A 19,698-nucleotide genomic window follows, 5' to 3' on the forward strand; every position below is an offset into this window, starting at 1 on the left:
AGATCTTTTCATTTGATTGCAGAAGAGCCAGTGCAAATAGACAAGTCTTATTAAGGCCTAGGTTCAGAACTGGCCATGGTCACTTTTCCACATTCCACTGGCTAAAGCAAGTCTTATGCAATATAGAAAGGCCAAGAAGTGGAAAGCACACTCCACAGCCTAAAGACTCCATCATACCATCTCTAGCTTTCATATTTGGAGGCTCAGAGCAATCAGAAAGCAGGCTCTAATTTTATTATTAGTTCTATTAACATTACTTTTGAATAATTGGGGAGATAAATTTGATAGCTTTTGTTTTAAAAAATTAGCAATCAAAATACACTTAATAATGTAAGAGCTTACTTTTTATAAGTCATTTACATGTACATTATAAGGAAGTTTATGGAAACTCCTGAATACCACCAGGCAGTACATTTCCCTTTTGTTTAACAAAGGAATACGTTTACTGGGCATGTAGGTCGAGTCGAATTCTGAGTCTTTCAATTTCAGGAAGGCACAGAAGATGACCATAAATTTATAAAATATGACATTTTAATCAAGCTCTTGGCTAATTATATTCTACTGCACTTAAAGGAAAAACAGGAGATGTCAGATTGGTGTAGAAATGAGCACAAAATTGTCCTTAGTACTTCACTGATCATTATGAATACCATGGTATCAAATTACCCAGAAAAGAGAGTAGTAAATCCTTCATAAAGTCATATTTCCAATTTTCTTTTCAATTTCATTTTGGAGTAAATTTGGATACAGGTTTATTCAAAAGCTGACATTTCCTTTCAGTTCATCTTTTCTGTGCAAAGACATGTAGCATTGGAGACCATTAAGCTACGGAAGCATGAAATCAACTAGAAATTATTATTTTAATTCTAGACACTTGTGCATAACCGGATGCACACTGTGCCAACTAAACCTTCATCAGGACTCTACCTAGTATTCTGCATGCTAATGGAGCTTGAAGTTTGGAATGCAGATGTGTGGGGATGCAACCAAAGAGCTACGCTCCAAATCAAGAGATTAGTTGCCTGTCCCCAGAGAATTATCAGCTACTGAACTAAGAACTGAGGCAAAACATATGACACTCCTCTGTGGTCACTTGGCTTTTCTCCTCGGTGATGTAACTGAACTAACCTGACCTGGTTTTCTAAAGACATATTATATGAGATGCTCACAACGCACTGCTGTTCTATTAGGAGATTTTTCCCCTCCCAAAAAAGCTAGTGGGGGCTTCCCTGGTGGCTCAGTGGTTAAGAATCTGCCTGCCAATGCAGGGGACACGGGTTCGAGCCCTGGTCCGGGAAGATCCCACTTGCCACGGAGCAGCTAAGCCTGTGTGCCACAACTGCTGAGCCTGCACTCTAGAGCCCACGAGCCACAACTACTGAAGCCCGCGCGCCTAGAGCCCATGCTCTGCAACAAGAGAAGCCACCGCATTGAGAAGCCTGCGCACTGCAATGAAGACCCAACACAGCCAAAAATAAATTAATTAATTAATTTTAAAAAGCTAGTGATATTTACTATATCCAGATATGCAAAGGTAACTGACCAAAGGTTCTAGCCATTCTTTCAGCTCAAGGAAGCAATAACTGAGTTTTTTACATCATTCTGTTCTACATTTTTTCCACAAAGTAATCTCCCTTTCCAATGAACTATTTGCTGATATAAGTTACAATTTAAAGGGAGTGGATGGTAAAGAGCAGAAAAGTTATGTATTTTATTACTTTTTTGCCTCCTGGAAAGAGGAGGGTCAGTGTGGACAGCAAGGAGAATTGATAGTAAAGCAAAATCACTGTGGCACTCACCACAAAGCACCTGTTAAAAGCAGGGCATGTTGGGACAAAGTGAGAGAGTAACACTGACATATATACACTACCAAATGTAAAATAGATAGCTAGTGGGAAGCAGCTGCATAACACAGGGAGATCAGCTCAGGTGCTCTGTGACCACCTAGAGGGGTGGGATAAGGAGGGTGGGAGGGAGATGCAAGAGGGAGGGGATATGGGGATATATGTATGCATGTAACTGATTCACTTTGTTATACAGCAGAAACTAACACATCACTGTAAAGCAACTATACTCCAATAAAGCTGTTAAAAAATAAAAGCTGGGCATGTTTATCTTCTTTAGACTTGTATTACATTTGAAAATGAAAATATCACAGGACTAGAAAAGGCTTCAGAAGGTACCATGTCCATTCTTACATTCTCAGATCAGACCACAAAGAAACAAGCAAGGGAGTGATTAAGATTTGAATTGCAGTTCTGTATTTTTTTTCCTCCTGCAATCTAAGAAGCCCTAGGTTTAAAGAAATCAAATCCTGGTGTTTTGTGTCACTTACTAACTGAATGTCTTAGAAAATCTGCATTTCTGACATCCTCAGCTTTATATCTAAAATCTGGTCACAAAGAAGATGGATTAAGAATATAAAATTATGAGAGAATTATTTATCCCCCCCTTTTTTTCTTTCCAAGGTAGGGATTCCACTTAATTTCTTTTCTTAGGGATATTAAATGATAGAGAGAGAGAGAGGGAGAGGGAGAGGGATAGATATATATATAGAGAGAGAGGGAGAGGGAGAGGGATACATATATATATATAGAGAGAGAGAGAGAAGAGATAGAAAGGAAGGAAGAAAAAAGCTTCTTTTTAAAATATTGCAATCAATACTTTAGGAAAAAAAAAACACTGTTCTTTCTTTAACCAACTGTAGTTCTTTGGATAGGAAATATATGTTCCAAAAAAGAAACTAACCCGAGAAAAATACATTTCCCAGCTCAAGGTTCTTAAAGATTGTGTGAATTTTTCCAAAGGTATCCATCTTGCTAAGACTTTTTCTGAATGATTTTATCTAGACAAATAAGAGACTGCAATGTTACGATTGTAGGTCCTCTAGAAAGGATGTTTAATGAACTTCTGCCTCATTTTTCAGCATTTAAAGTATCAGTTCTCAGCAGAATTAAATTAAAATTAGAATCCCATAAATTTTGCCAAGTAACAACAAAAGGATGTGTGACCATCCTGTTAATGATAGCATGCTTTGCTGAGTTACCATCGGAATTGAACTGACTCCTGTGGGATGTGCTACATTGAATTATAAAGGGATTCTAAACCATAAACTTTTCCAAAGTTGTAACACACGGGACTATGAAAGTATATCTCCCAAGTTACAATTTGGGGAATTAAATCACATAGTTGCAGAATATCATTACAAATGTAATAGAAAAATAAGATTTTACTTTCATGTCCTTGAATTTGCTGATTACACTTATTCACTTTTTTTTCTGGAATATGTCAGTTGTGTAGTTTTGTTTGTCTGAAAGTGTGTCAAGCTAGTATTTATTAACTTCTTTTCAGTTTTAGATTTCTGTTGAATTTTTAAAGAAAAATTGTGCTTCTGTTTTTGCCTGAGTGTTCAAATTTATTTATAATACTATTCATTATGTACTAGAAGCTATCTAAATCGTGCTTAAGATTTTCAAATGCCTGATTTAAAATGGAAATTGCATTCAGAGACACAAGAGAGAATTACTGTGTTTTTTTAAATAATTTACTAAGCTAAGAAAACCCAACGACCAAAACCCTTGGATACACCCTGTAAACTTGATGTGTCAAATATCAGGGTAGTTTTCTATTTCCATTTGCAAATAAAAGATGTGGATCACAGTTAATCCTTGCTGTAAAGACTGCATCCTTGACTTCATCAGTTATTAAAAAGCTAGGGAGAAAACCAAAGGCAGCAGTGAAAGGGGCTGGAATTATTTGGAAGAGATCTTCCGTGCTATAATTTTCGGATAAGGACTGAATTATAAATGAACCTGTGAAACTTGGCAAGGTACTGCCTTTAACTTCCACGCTGTGCAGTATGCCTGTGCAGAGGAAAATCCCGTTCGAAGAGATTAGCAGAAGTGGTTTGTATGTGATCACAGCAGCTGAGATGATGTGTGACTCTTCCCTAGCTTAAAGTGGATTAGCAAGACTTAAAAGATGGAAAATGGTTTTGTGTGAAGCTCACCATGCTTTTGGAAACATAAATGAAATAGTCTTAGGAACTTAAATCTGATTTCTATTAGTTGGATATGGTGAAAACCCCCCTCTAAAAGTTTAAACAAAACAGGGATTGCGGCTTGCCTATATTCACATTGGCTAATGATTGTTACACGTTTGAAAACAATTTCTTAGGATTTTTTTTTAAGGTTTTGGATTCATTTATGTGAATATCACTTTACATGTTCTGGGATATAGTTCTGTGAAATAGAACATTGGGTAAGAAATAAAATAATCAAATTTTGCTCCCAGCTAGCCATTGTCTATCTGGATGGCCTTGGGTAAAACATTTACCTTTTCTTAGTTTTTGCATTCTTACCTATAATATGGGAAAATGTATACCCCACAACCCTTAAAATTTTGCAGAGTGTATCAATTATACTGTGCATCTGAAACAGTTTTTAAAGCAATGCAATATTCTTTAAGTTTTAGGTATTACTGTTCTTCATATCTTTGCTTGTAACTATTGACAACTTCTATTATGTTCACATAATAAACCTATGAATCAAAGTATTATTTCTCTGAAAACCTCTATTTCATAACAAAGAGAGGAAGACTGAGGATGAGTTATATAGGACAAAGCAGATCACTGGGGTGGTTGAATATTGTTTTACTCCCCTTCTACCATCAAGATATATCATTCCGTCTCACCAGGTAGTTTAGGTTGCCTGTAAGCTATCAGACCTCACTTCATTTTTCACAAATATAAGAAAATAAAAGTTATAGCATATGTTTAATAGTGACCCATGGACTATATATCTTTTCCCAAAAAACAGTGTCTTAAAAAGGCAAGAGGGCCCACAAAGGGCATATGTCTTTATTTTTATTTGGCCTCCAGATGTCCAGCATTTGGTGTTCTCTTTTTTGTCAGTCTTTACCAAGAGCAAGATACTTTTCAGCAAACTATCAAAGTTGTTAAGATAAATATGAGTCAACCATCTGTTTTTATATCCTCTTTTTCTTCATTGACTTTTGACAGGTGCTTAGAGAAAGAAATATTTCAGAGCCCTGACGTTTTTGTAAAAAATAAAGAGGCCTATTGACCAAGTACTACGGCACTCTGGTAAAAGTTTAATCTCAGCTTCTAGAATTTGGAGAATCCAAAAAACAGCACCTGGTCTGTTCAGTGATCACTTTACCAGCCACCGTGTTTCAACATAGAAGGAGAATCCTCAATTAAAAACAAAATCAAATAAAAAAACAAAACAGAATACACTGAAAAGACAGATGATCACAAATCACAGCAAAAGTACACGTTACTCAACCACAACATTCTTCTAAAATTATAAACTTTTTGATCTGATTCAGATTTGTACCTTAGATATCTATACTGGTTATAAAGTGGAAACTATGAAGAATTCATATATTCGAAGTAGAGGAATGGTCCTTGGGAAGCATGGCATAAAATCTAAGCCGGAAAATAATACATACCACATTGATCCTTTTCAGTCACTATCTCAATTAGTGATTTAATCCCAGTAATTTTGTGTCCATTTTTCTGATAACAGACAGATATTTAGGGAGCTTAACAAACAGAAATTTGTTTGACTCTCAAACAAATTTGTTTGACTCTGAAATTTGACTCTCAAAAGTCTGAATCCAAAGACTATTCGGACTCCCATAGAATACATCATGATGAAACTAAGTAGTCGGCCATTTTTACCAATTAAAAAATAGCTTACAATTATCATTAATATTATAAACACATTTATGACATATTAAATGCAAAAATATAAGACCATAACAAAAAAGCAGAATACTATAATGTGCACATGTTATTCCTCAAATATTATAGTACAGTATATTATAGTATATACTATACTATGCGTATAGTATAGTATAATCAAGCCTTTGCTGATGCAGCTTCCATCTAGTTGTGGACTTAAAGAAAGGCTATCTAGAATTGGATAACTGCTGGAAAGCCTACATCTTCAATGAGAAAAGTCATAGCCATCTGAAAGATGAAGCTTTTGTAGTGGATATTTGAGTGAGGTGCAGCAATTCAGATACCTATTGCTAGGCATATCACCCACTAGACCAATGTAACCAGGCCCAATGCCTTTGTTCAAACTGGTGAGAATGAAGCAATCTTTTTTTCAACAGATTTGCACATGAGAGAATGGAAGCCTGTTTTAAATGACCACGTGACCCTGATAATGATTTAGCAGATTTGAAAAATAAGAAAGAAACCAGGTAATCTGTAGAGCACCTGGTTGTAGCCATGCCTAAAGACAGGAAATCTGTTCCTAGGTTTTTGCATTAGATAAGTCAAATAAATTAACTTTTACATTTAAGGTAGTCTGAATTGTGAGAGGATCCTGAAGTCCTTCAAAACATTAAGTTTAAGAATCTCTCATTAATAAGAACTGTTTAACAATGGAATGGATAAATGTAACAAATTGCTATTGGAAGCGAATGCCATAAAATAAATAAATGTGCTCTTGGGAGCAAATCTCAGATGATTTAATGACAAACAATGTAAGACAGCAGGAAGAGATTAGATGCAATATATTGTCATGAAAATAGAAGCAAAAGGAAGTACAAAAATATTTTTGAAAGAAAAGCAATGGGTGGGAGGAAAAAATAGATAAAAAATGATTATTTTCCCCCCACATTTAGTATTAAACACTTCATCTTTGTAGCTGAAAAGAATAGAACTGAAAGGGAAAAATACAAGGAGTAAAAACACGATAGCTGCCAGATTAGTGAAACTTCCCATCAAAACGATGACAATGTGTGCCATTCTAATATTATGTGAAAAGTATTAAAATATAATCAACCTGTAGGCTAGCTCCAGACGGAGAGAACAGAACTGAATACACTGTACGATGTTTTCTCCCTTGCCCCCAAGCCCCTTGCACAGTAGTTGTGGGTTCTCAGAGTAATACCATTGAGGACACACTGTTGACCAGCAAACGTTAGAGTGAAGCTATCCCATGCCATCATGGTCAAGATGCATTGCAGACTAAATCTAAATCTGGCTGCCAACCCCCACTACACAAGCTTTTCGCAAAGGTTAGGAAGCTACAAATTTAGAACTTCCTAAATGTACTCACCTCGAATCATATTTATCTTACATTGGCACATCCATTCACAGATCTGGAACTTCACATTTGTCTTCCAGGTCTTATCATGTCATTTGCTAGTCCATTGATGCCCCATGGTAAACCTGAGAAACCCCAAATTCTTGATAGTTGTACACCAGGAAGGGAAACAGTTATTCTTCACCCTTGCCACTCAGTTAAAACCATTATTTACCAAAGGCTAAAACTGAAACTAAAGATCTGAAGTCATGCTCACTAAATGGAAAAAAATAAGTTAATTAGTTGTGGAAAAAAGAAAAATAAGCAAAAGAAAGGTCTTATCCAGATGGACATTCGAAACCTATCCTGCCTCAAGATAAAAAATGTTTGCACTCTTGAAAATAACTTCTGATGTTATTTATCATTATTACCATATAATGATCACAATAGCTTCATATGAGCTCTGATTACTAGGCACTGCTTTGAGCATTTTACAGGTAGTAACCTGTTAAATCCTCACAACAACCCTATGGGGAAGTACTATGATTATTTCCAGTTTATAAAAGAGGAAACTGAGTTATAAACAGGTTATATGACTTGTTAATGGTCACACAGCTACACTCCCGGTTCTATAGCTGCACAGCTCTACCATTACTTGCAAGTACCAACAAACACTCTTGCAATAGGTCTCTGGGCTCTGTGGATTGAATCCATGTGTTTTATGCAACTAATTCTGTGTTGTATATACCCAGTGACCTTGATGGTACTAACTTGAATATACCCTTTGGGCTTAGAATTGTTTAAAAAAACTAAAAGTTGGAGGCTAGTGGTACCATATATTGAATCCCATCAAGTTAATTTAAATTAACAGCTGAAACATCATTTATATGCAAAGGTTTTTGTTTATGTTTGTTTTTTCCCTCATTAGCACCAGCCCCATTGAGCTTCTGAATACATCTCATTGTTTTTGCAAATTACAGCCCTTGTCTATTTATGAAATCGTTCTCCGTGTTGAAAGAAGATACATTCTCCAAAAAAGTTCATACTCAGACTGAATATGTAGATTATGGGCAACTAACAAATCACATGTCTGATAACTTATCCAGAATACAGACCTTTATGATGTTTTGAGCTGCCTTTACTTCTATTGGTTAAACCAACTTCTATTGGTTAAACCAACTTCTATTGGTTAAATTCCATTGTTTATAGAGACATATAAATATGTGTATTTAATGCAAGCAAAGAAACATTGAGTTCCAAGCAAAAGATGCAGATTTTTTAATGATATTTATCAGTAAGCTGATGAGTCATCACTTAAATTTCAGTGTTTTGTGATTGAAACAACTGTTCTTTCTCTAAAAGCAGGTAGACAAAACTCATGCCTGCAGAAGGTTATTTGTTATAATGCAGGCACTGAATTATCAACTAATCGCATGTATAACTAGTGAGTATGACAAGTTTTATTTAGGAATCAACTGGTGCCTGAAAAATGCTTTCTTGTAATCATTCAATCAGCATTTACTGAGTGCCTACTATATGTCTGGTACGCAATCTAGGAGCAGGTGATACAACTGTGAACATAGCAGACACAGCCAAGAGACAAACAAGAAACAAACAGGAGACTAATCCCCAAAAGTAGAGATTGTGTTAAACGTTAAGAAGATGTACTGGGTTGACTAGTGTCCCCCAAAATTCATGTTTGCTGAGAACCCCTGAATGGGTTCTCATTCTAATCAAGCTGCATCTAATTCAATCATACTGAATCAGGGTGGGCCCCAAATCCAATACTACTGTTGCTTTTATAAAAAGAGGGAAGTTTGGGTAGAGACATGGACACATAGAGATGAGGTCATACGAAGACAGAACAGAGATTGGAATGATGTGCCCACCTGCCAAGGAATGTCAAAGAATGCCAACAACCTCCAGAATCTAGGAAGAGTCAAGGAAGGGTCCTCCCCTGACTGTTCGAAGAGAGCCTGGCCCTGCCATCACTTGATTTGTGACTTCTACGTTCCAGAACTATGAGAATACAAACTTCTGTTGTTTTAAGCCACCAGTTAGTGGTACTTTTTTAAGACAGCTGTGGGAAACTAATAGAAAAGACCTGAAGAAAATAAACAGATGAGTATAACAGAAAACAGTGTGGCAGGAGCTATAGGACAGGGTGGTCAGGAAAAATGCATCTGCCAGAGGGTGACTTTAAGGGGAGACTTGAAGTATGAACCAGCTTGTAAAAAAGGCAGAGGGGAAAAACATGCCAGCCACAAGGAATAGCAAGAACAAAGGTCTAGAATCAGAAAAGAGCTGGAGGAACTAAAAGGAAGGCAGTGGGGGCTGGAGGAGAGACAAAGAGACCAAGAGGTTGAGATGCACTGTTACTGAGTCTAAGCTCATATTGTTCGCCACACAACAGGCCAAACCAAGAGATGGTGAGCTCGTGCCCCCAAAGAACCATCTTGCCTGAGTCAGAATTCAGGCTTCTTGTATACTAAAGGAGGAGGGAGTAAAGTCAAACATATCCTGGTTCCGGTCAGACTCCAGAGGGGATGTGTTAATTTCTTCCTCCCTGCAGTCATTCACAGGTGGGTCTGGTCAGGATGTTCCCTGAGAGCTAAACAAAGGTATTTCAGCTTAATGCTCATTACCTGGAAGGCAGGGTTCCCAGATATGGGCAATTATGGATAATTTAAGCTTATAGGCAACATCCCTTTAGTGATTAACTTGTAATAGAATACAAAAGGTTCTTCCCTATTACAGCATGAAAAAAAGAGGTAGAAGAGGTGAACGTGACACAGCTGTAACCATTTCCTAGTCTCAAGGAGCACCCACTCTAGTGAGGAGCAAACCCACATTACTGATAGCTCTGATTAGTGATAGGAAGTAATAAAAGCTCTAAGCAATGTAGAGCGTTCCCAGAGAGAAAGCAGTTTTTTCCTTCTCTGCGATTAGTGAAAGATTTCCTGACAAAATGCCATTTGTACTAGGTTTAAACATACAAATACAATTTATGTATTATCTTAGGTCAGATTCCCTAAAAAAGAAAGGCTGAGATGAGGATTCTCATTCTAGAAATTCATTAAAGTAGCACTTTCCTTTCCGGAGAAAGGAAGAAGCTAAGTAAGGATGTGGTTTCAGGTGATGTCTAGCCACAGTCTGATTCCACAAGGGAGTGCAAATTGCATAGGAAATCTCTTTTGCCTGGAAGCAAATAGCTGAGCTTTTGTATCTCCTGTGCATGTAGTCATTGGCTCTGGGTCAGCTGGGGGGCTCCATTCCCAAGCCCCTCCAAGGGAAGCAGCTTCTATGCCTAATGGCAATACCGTGAACAAGGATGTGAATGAGAGCCTTTGGGCGCCATTCTTCTAAAAGGGATCCTGGAAATATGAGCAGAGCAAAAGGGCATCAGCTAGAGATAGGCAGATATGAGCTGGTCAAAAGGAGTTAGAGTTATGTGAGCGGGAAGAATAATAAGGGCCAAGACGCTTCTATTCAAGTCGACTCCAGCTCACGGACGTCACACAATAAATAAAGAAGGAACTGGCCAGACCCAGAATGGGAGTCTCTGTAGGCAGTCTCTCCTAACTTTGCTCATCTCTGCATCACTGTAGTTATTACATTCAGCTTCTATTAAAGGATTACAAGAGAAAGAGTTTCGCTTCCTCCTGCTAGGTCTCAGAATGAGGAAGCCAGTGACAAGATTTTTAAGTTCTAATGTTAACAGCAGATGCTGAATCAAATAACAGTGATTATTTCCAGACAAAACACCTACAAGAAGAAGAGAAGGCAGAACACACTGTCTCTTTGTTACGTCTCTATCCCGAGAGACAGATGAATGATAAGTCATCCCATCCTTAGGGATTGCAATACTTGTCCCAATTTCCCTTCAGTGAATCCTTGAAGCATCTACTTTGTGCACTTAACTCATGGTCATTGAAATTTATTTACCATCCAGCAGACATCATCAATCCCAGGGAAGTGAGTTCCAGGAAAGTAAAGATAATTTCATTGAAGTGTTTTGCCACAGTAAGAATCTGAATAACAGTCCTGATATGAAACCAAGCTTATAATATAATGAAAATAATGCCATTTTGTTTGAAGTTTTTAGCTTCCTGATTTATCAGTGTAGTGAAGGAAATATTGAAATAATTTTTCAGTAGAATGTATGATATATGTGTGCATATACACATATATATATATACACACATATATACACACATATATGATATATTCTATTAGCAATGATAGGACGATAGGGCTAGTTCACTTCTTAGAGATAATGATGGAAATATGTTGATTATTAGCATGAATACTGGTTGTTCATTAAATCCAAGGGGACTTATGGATCAATAGCAAATTGAAAGAAAATCAGAATTAGGAGATTTGTTTCTTTTTTTTTTTTTGGCTGCACTGCACAGCTTGGCCTGTGGGATCTCAGTTCCCCAACAAGGGACTGAACCCTCACCTTCAGCAGTGAAAGCGAGGAGTCCTAACCGCTGGACCGCCAGGGAATTCCCAAGATTTATTTCTGAAAGTCACATTAACTGTTATTGTCTTCAGTGCCTGCAAGGCATTATCTGTAACTATTTTAGCTCATGTGATTTTTTTCCCCCTATTTAATCGGAGGAAACTTTCAGTAGAAAGTTACTATTATTTTTGCATTAATATCAACACAGATCACTGTACTATCACTGTTGGCAGTTTTCACCTTCTAATAAATATTTTATAGTTATTTTTATACAAGCAGTTATAAATAACTTCTTACAGTTGAAAACTTAACAAATTATTTTACTTCATTTTGGAATGTTCTCTGGGATAAAAAATATGATTGATTATAAAGTTAGAACTAACAAATCTTTTGCAAATGCATCCAGTTTTATTCTCTCTGTGTCTTTTTATGCTCCTAATCATTTGTAGATTACATGGAGATTTTAAATAGTTTGCTTCATTTGCAAAAATTATTGAAGAGTACTAACTATTTTATATATTTCAGATGTATCATTATAAAAGTTATTTGGTGGGAGTATACCAAAATTTATATAATGAGTACATTTACAGACATAAAATACTTGCTCTGAAAAATAGGTTATTAATTCTATAACAGGCTACTAAGATTTAGCAATTTGATAAATTATATTTACTCATTCAAATATATAATTTATTTTCTTATTCTGTTCATAAAATGTAGTAGCACGAGTCAGATAAATATTATTTCTCATTTTTAGAGAAACATTGGGATTCTTTTATAGCTTTGCCCATATTCTTTTTTAAATTCTTTAAAAAAAATTTTTTTTTATTGAAGTATTGTTGATTTACAGTGTTTCAGGTGTACAGCAAAGTGATTCAGTTACATATAATATTCTTTTACAGGTTCTTTTCCATTGTACGTTATTACAAGATATTGAATATAGTTCCCTGTGCTATACAAAAGGACCTTGTTGCTTATCTGTTTTACATATAGTAGTGTATATCTGTTAATCCCAAATTCCAAATTTATCCCTTCTCCCATCTTTCCCCTTTGGTAACCATAAGTTTATTTTCTATGTCTGTGAGTCTATTTCTGTTGGTAAATAAGTTCATTTGTATCATTTTTTGGATTCCACATATAAGTGATATCATATAATATCTGTCTCTATCTGACTTACTTCATTTAGTATGATAATTTCTAGGTCCACCAGTGTTGCTGCAAATGGCATTATTTCTTTCTGTTTTCTGGCTGAGTAATATTCCATATACATATATACATATATATACATTGCATATATATATATATGCATATATATATATATATATATATATCACATCTTCTTTATCCATTCATCTGTCATTGGACATTTAGGTTGCTTCCATGTCTTGGCTATTGTAAATAGTGCTGCTGTGAACGCCAGGGTACATGTATCTTTCAAGGTAGTGTTTTCTCTGGACTTATGCCCAGGAGTGAGATCTGTGGATCATATGGTAACTCTATTTTTAGTTTTTTAAGGAACCTCCATACCGTTCTCCATAGTGGCTTCACCAACCCATGTGAGGTGATACCTTATTGTGGTTTTGATTTGCATTTCTCTAATAATTAGTGATACTGAGCATCTTTTCATGTGTCTGTTGGCCATCTATATGTCTTCTATGGAGAAATGTCTATTTAAGTCTTCTTCCCACATTTTGATTGGAAGGTTTGTTTTTCTGATATTAAACTGTATGAGCTGTTTGTATACTTTGGAAATTAATCCCTTCTTGGTCACATCATATACAATATTTTCTCCCATCCCATAGGTTGTCTTCGCTTTGCCCATATTCTTAAAGATCTTGTCAGCTCTAGCTATTCTATTCTGGCTGAACTAAAAATTACATTAGTTTAAATCCCTAAAATTCATAAGTGGTCTAGTCATGTAAACACTTAGATTTCAAGGGCCTATCTCTTAGGCAGTGAAAGAAAGTCTTTAACAAATATAACTATGCAAAAAATTTTCAGTTTATTTCTTATATTAAACAAATATTGATGAGTTTATTCAGCATCTGTTGAGAGCCAGAGTAACAGTTAAGATACTGGAACTAGAACCCTCAATTTCAGTTAAATTCAGTGCTCCATCACTTATTCATTCTGTCACCTTCCTCAAGGTATTTAAGTTCTCAACTTCAGCATCCTCATTCATTTTTTTTTAAATTTAATAATTTTTGGCTGCGTTGGGTCTTTGTTGCTGCTCGCAGGTTTTCTCTAGTTGCAGTGAGTGGAAGCTACTCTTCGTTGCGGTGCGTGGGCTTTGCATTGTGGTGGCTTCTCTTATTGCAGAGCACGGGCTCTAGGCACGCAGGCTTCAGGAATTGCAGCACGCAAGCTCAGTAGTTCCGGCACGCGTACCTCAGAGCATGCGGGCTTCGGTAGTTGCAGTGCACAAGCTCAGTATTTGTGGTTTGCGGGGCTCTAGAGCATAGGCTCAGTTGTTGTGACACATGGGCTTAGTTGCTCCGCAGCATGTGGGATCTTCCTGGAGCAGGAATCAAGCCCATGTCCCCTGCACTGGCAGGTGGATTCTTAACCACTGCACCGCCAGGGAAGTCCCTCCTCATTCTTTAAGTTGAAGAAAATGATAGTGCCAAGTGTACATGGTTGTCATGGAGATTAAATAATATATTGTATATAATGTATTTGGCCCAATGTCTGGCATATAATAAGTGCTCACTTAATGTTGGCCATAATTACAGAGTTTAGCCAGTGTCTAAGTGCAGAACAATAAAAATATTTGTCTCAGTTAACAATCAGGAGAATGTACATAAGTTAATATCTTGAAAATATAAATTATCATTTTCTAGTTAATATAGTATAACAACATAGAAATGATTCAAAATTTAAATAGCTTACTCCATCCAGAACAATAACTTGTTTATTTTTAAGTATCTTAATCTGTACATCTCATATAGTCTTTTCTTGAGAAAATTACTTTAACACCTTCATAAATATCCTCACATACCTTAGATAAAACCTGTTTTCTCATATTCACCCATTATATTAGGACTTGGAATTATCTATAATCATGGATTTTTTTACATTAAACTTTTTAGTAAAGTATAACAAACATACAGAAAATGGACACAGTGGTGAATTTTAAACTCATTAATTTTTCTGCAGAATAAAAACCCCCACGTAACTACCATTCAGATCAAGAAACAGAATTTTACCAGCACCTCAGTAGCTCTTACCACACCACCTCCTGGTCAGTATCCCCTTAAATTTAATCATTATTCTAACTCCTATTAGTTTTGCATATTTTTCAAATTTACGTAACTGGAAGTACACAGTATGTACTGTTTTGTTTTTGGCTTCTCTTGCTTATTGTTATGCTCATGAGATGCATCCACTTTTGTTTTCTTCATTTTCATCGTGGGCAATATTTCATTGCATGAATCCATCATGATTTATTTATTCACTTTGTACTTGATGAAAATTTGGGCTGTTTTCTGAACTTAGCTAGTATGATAATGCTGCAATGAACATTTTCTTATACATATTTACTAGGGGACATAGGTATGTACTTCTTTTGGGTTTATATCTAGGAGTGGAATTCATGAGTCAGAGTGTCTTGGGAAATTCCTGAGTCAAACTGCATCTATTTAGCTTAAGCACATACTGTCAAAAGGAAAACATTTTGACAGAAATGGGACTTAGTGCTACTACCCATTTTATTGATTGGAAAACAATGACTCGTGGTTAAGGGACTTGTCAGTGGATCTAAGAAGTACCAGTCATAAATGTGGGAGTAAAAGCAGATCAGATACCCACTGTGTGCAAGACATGTTGCTCGGTGTTATGGATAAAACGGTAAGAGAAAGGAGCCATGACCTCTGCTTTCATGGCACACAAAATATAGTACAGGAGACAAATGTATCAATAAAATGTCAATAAAATGAAAAGTCACATTGACAAGTTTATAATTATAGACAAGTTGAGTGATTTGAATAAAAGAAACATGATCCTAGGACATCATATAACACGTAATATCATTTGTTCTAAACTAGGAGTTCACAGAAGTCTTCCCTCAGGAAGTATGTTGAAGCTAATTTTCAAGGAACGGATAATAGTCAAGCAGGAAAAGAGGAGGCAGAAGGGCCTTCCGAACATAAGAAACAGTATGTGCACAGAACCCATGTGGGGGAAGAGAACGGCTCTTAGGACAAGACTAGGGGAGGGGGTAGTGAGCAGGGAGTCTGCAGAGACAGGCAGTGATAATAACACACTTGGCCTTTAGCCACTGTTAAGGATTTGGATTGTTTCCTGAGAATAAGAAGTCATGGAAATATTTAAATGTGGGAATGGGGAGAGGTATGGAAAAGATCATGCTGGCTGCTATGTCGTGAACAGACCAGACAAGGGCCAGCATGAATGCAGGGTACATAATCACAGAAGACATGATCCTATTTCAGACAAAGGTGAGGCAGTGGAGACGATGAGAAGCTGACTGATTACAGTGGTATATGTAAAACCAACAGCACTTGATAAGGGAATGGATGCGGGCTGTGCAAATAAAAAACACATCCAGAATGAGTCCTGGGTTTCTGGTTTGCTCAGCTGGATACATAGGTAACTGGTTAATCCTGGGAATAAAATCATCCTAGCTGTTGATGTCGCTAAATCTAATGTAGCTTTTTTAAAAAAAAAAAAAAAAATTACATTTAAATCCTGGAATTAAATCCAAGAACAAATTGACTGAACTGTTTTTTGTCACCTTTGGAAATGCTCATTCTCCTCCCAACACGCCCCAGATGCTGCCAGCAGCTTTCCATCCCTGGCATCAAATCTTCAGTATTTTTAAAGCTATTGATTGTGGATTTCAGCAAGAAACATAATTTTGGAGGTGTTTAAAGATAATACCTGTTGTACGTGCATATGAAGTAGATCAATGGTAATCACCCACTTGCTATCTACTGTTCAATTTGAATGCTACTGAGATATTGTTATGAATTTCTTCTCATTTCATCTCCTACCATTAAACACACTCTATGAATTTGTTCTGAGTTTAGTTTATTATTATAAACCTAATGAAAACATTTCATCTACATAGAGCTGTCACAGAGATGTCTATGAGTGTTTTGTTTCAATATAACTGTAGGTAAGAAGTACTTAAATGGATACATCTTCATAAACAAAAATATCTCTAAATTATACATCTGCAATTTGGGATTTGTTTAGTACACACCTTGTCATATTTAAGCTGTGAGTGATTCGTATATTGTTCTAGTCAGAAATTATGTCTTGGATGACTAAAGAGTGTTTTTAAAAAACTAGAACGTATTGAGAAAATAGTTAAGCGTATATTTTTATTTTCCTCTCCCTAACTCCATTTTTGATTTTAAGTTCTGCGTATCACTGCCACATTAATTTTTCTAAAAATACATTTTGCATCCCATCACTGAATTACTTAGGGATAAAAGATGCTTCCCTATTATGTACTACATGAGACCGTTTCACATTTTAGGTCTTCCATAAACTTTTCTTATCCTAAAAACACCCATTCATTTCTCTCTCCTTCTCAGAATGCTGGGTCTACCATATTCAACCAACCCTCTTTGTCTGCGTTAACCTTGGAAGCTTGAACTTTTGTGCATTGCTCCCACCCACCCTTACCAGGTCCTGAAAAAGCCAAAAGGCCAGGACCTCTCCAAATACTTCCCATCCCTCAAAGTTAAGATTAAATCTAACTTCCATTAAATCTTTCATCATTATTCCAGCACACAGTGATCATTCATTTTTTCAGTTACCTTGATTATACACATAATTAGTGCTAGTTGGCTTAAGCAATTAATGAATTGGTTTGTAGGATGATATTTATCGTTAATAGATACTATATTCTCTAAAGGAAAGGACCTTTGTTTATATATTTATGTGTCTGTATCACAGTGCTGCCCATATGGGGTCTCAATAAAGAGATGCTAAATTGATTACTTGATTGATTAGAACACTCTGAGCTGTTTATTAAACATAATCCAGTAATTTTTGTACATTATTATTTTCAAAGTTATAAGTACCCAAGGGATAGAAAACATGCTATTTATGTCCAATCTTTCCTTGTAATTTTGCGGTAATTGGAGAGAAAGCCAAAAATGAAACCTAAAATGAAAGTAACTGAACCATTTGGAAATTCAGAGTTATTGAAAGAAAGAGCTGCAGAGATTAGTCACACTCTTACTGCAATTCTGAAGCAGCATATGGCTGAATATTTCCTCATGAAGTTTGTTCACTGAACTCTGTAAGTGAATATAAGCACCACAAATGCACATCAAGATATCATCCAAAAATTGCCACTAACAAGTGTAGGAACATGTACAACTCTAACTTTTCAAAATTGAGTATCAGTTTGGGAATGCATGTACATAAATATATGTGATGTGCATCTTAGAATGTGTTATACATGATCAGTTTACACACATGAGTTAGCCATCTATATAATATATTCATTTATTGTTCAATAATTATGTATTGAGGACCTGCCATGTGACAGGAAATATACTAGTTGCTAACGATACAAAAATGACCAAGAACAAAAGACATGAACTCTGGTATGATGGAGTTTACAGTACAGATGTACAGAAAGATAAATACTAAGGAAGCACATACAAAAAGGATAAATCTGGGGCTCCCCTGGTGGCACAGTGGTTGAGAATCTGCCCGCTAATGCAGGGGACACAGGTTCGAGCCCTGGTCTGGGAAGACCCCACATGCCACAGAGCAACTAGGCCCATGAATGACAACTACTGAGCCTGCGCATCTGGAGCCTGTGCTCCGCAACAAGAGAGGCCACGACAGTGAGAGGCCCGTGCACCACGATGAAGAGTAGCCCCTGCTTGCCACAACTAGAGAAAGCCCTCGCACAGAAATGAAGACCCAACACAGCCAAAAATAAATAAAATTAATTAATTAATTTTTTTAAAAAGCCAAGCATTTGAAGCCCTTTAAAAAAAAAAAGGATAAATCTGGATTATTTCATTTATAGGAAGTAAACAAATGTCATTGTAGAAAATGACAAGCAGAACCTGCAGAAGGGCCTCTCTGAGGAAATGAAATTTAACTTGGTCCCTGAAGGATGAGAAGCAGCTAGCTGTGCAAAGACACCAATTTATTATTTTCTTTACTAAATATGTTAGTAGTAGCTAGAGTGAGACATGAAGCAAAAATTTTATTTTATGAGATCTTAACTTGTTCTTATGGTCCCATATCAAAGTCTGCTCAACAAGGAGATTCTATGATATAGGCAACTGATTGTATGTTGGTTTCAAAGTAATTGTAGTTATAATTTCAAGAAGAAATATAATAGAAGATTTTAAGAACAAGAGTATAAATCATTATCCTCATAATTCTCTTTTCTACTCAAATGGAAATACTTTTCAATTTGTTCTGACATGCACCTTATTTTTCTAAAAATGACCTAATGATTAAAGAATTACACTAATGTGTAATAAGATTTATCGAAAACAACCAGGCTTGGAATGAAGGTGTTTGTATTCGGGTTCAATCTTTATCATTCAATGGCTGTTGCCTCTCAAAAAACTCAATTCTTCTTGAAAGAACTGAATCACTTCCCTGATACAATGAAGACCTTTATCCTCTGAAGTTTCCTACCCACGTTCTGAAGATCATGGAATTTCATAGAATGCCTCAGTGACTACCCAGCTAGGGAAGGAGAGAGGGAATAAACAGGATATTGGAGCAGGAAGAGCTTTATGTCTCTTTCTCCTACTTCAATACATATAAATAATGCGTAAGTTCTGATGTTATGTATTTTACATTTGGGGATGTCAAATGAGCTTTAACAGAATAATGGGTTCTGTCTCTAAAATGATGTTGTAACCATTGGACTAGTTGATTTGAAGACTTCATCTTCAAACAGCAGTTTAAGAATCCATGTTCTAGGACTTCTCTGGTGGCGCAGTGGTTAAGAATCTGCCTGCCAATGCAGGGGACACAGGTTCGAGCCCTGGTCCGGGAGATCCCACATGCCGTGGAGCAACTAAGCCCATGCGCCACTACTGAGCCTGCGCTCTAGAGCCCGCAAGGCACAACTGCTGAGCCTGAGTGCCACAACTACTGAAGCCCACATGCCTACAGCCTGTGCTCCGCAACAAGAGAAGCCACTGCAACGAGAAGCCC

The 19,698-nt window shown here is 36.5% G+C and overlaps 1 pseudogene; it reads left to right on the forward strand.

Moving 5' to 3' along the window:
* The first annotated feature begins 6,985 nt into the window (after positions 1 to 6,985).
* Positions 6,986 to 19,698, forward strand: part of LOC112401001 (ubiquitin-conjugating enzyme E2 Q1-like) — a 44,291-nt pseudogene continuing 31,578 nt past the window's right edge.

This window comes from Neophocaena asiaeorientalis, unplaced genomic scaffold, assembly GCF_003031525.2.
Source record: "Neophocaena asiaeorientalis asiaeorientalis breed wild unplaced genomic scaffold, Neophocaena_asiaeorientalis_V1.1 scaffold130, whole genome shotgun sequence".
NCBI classification, from domain to species: Eukaryota; Metazoa; Chordata; class Mammalia; order Artiodactyla; family Phocoenidae; genus Neophocaena; species Neophocaena asiaeorientalis.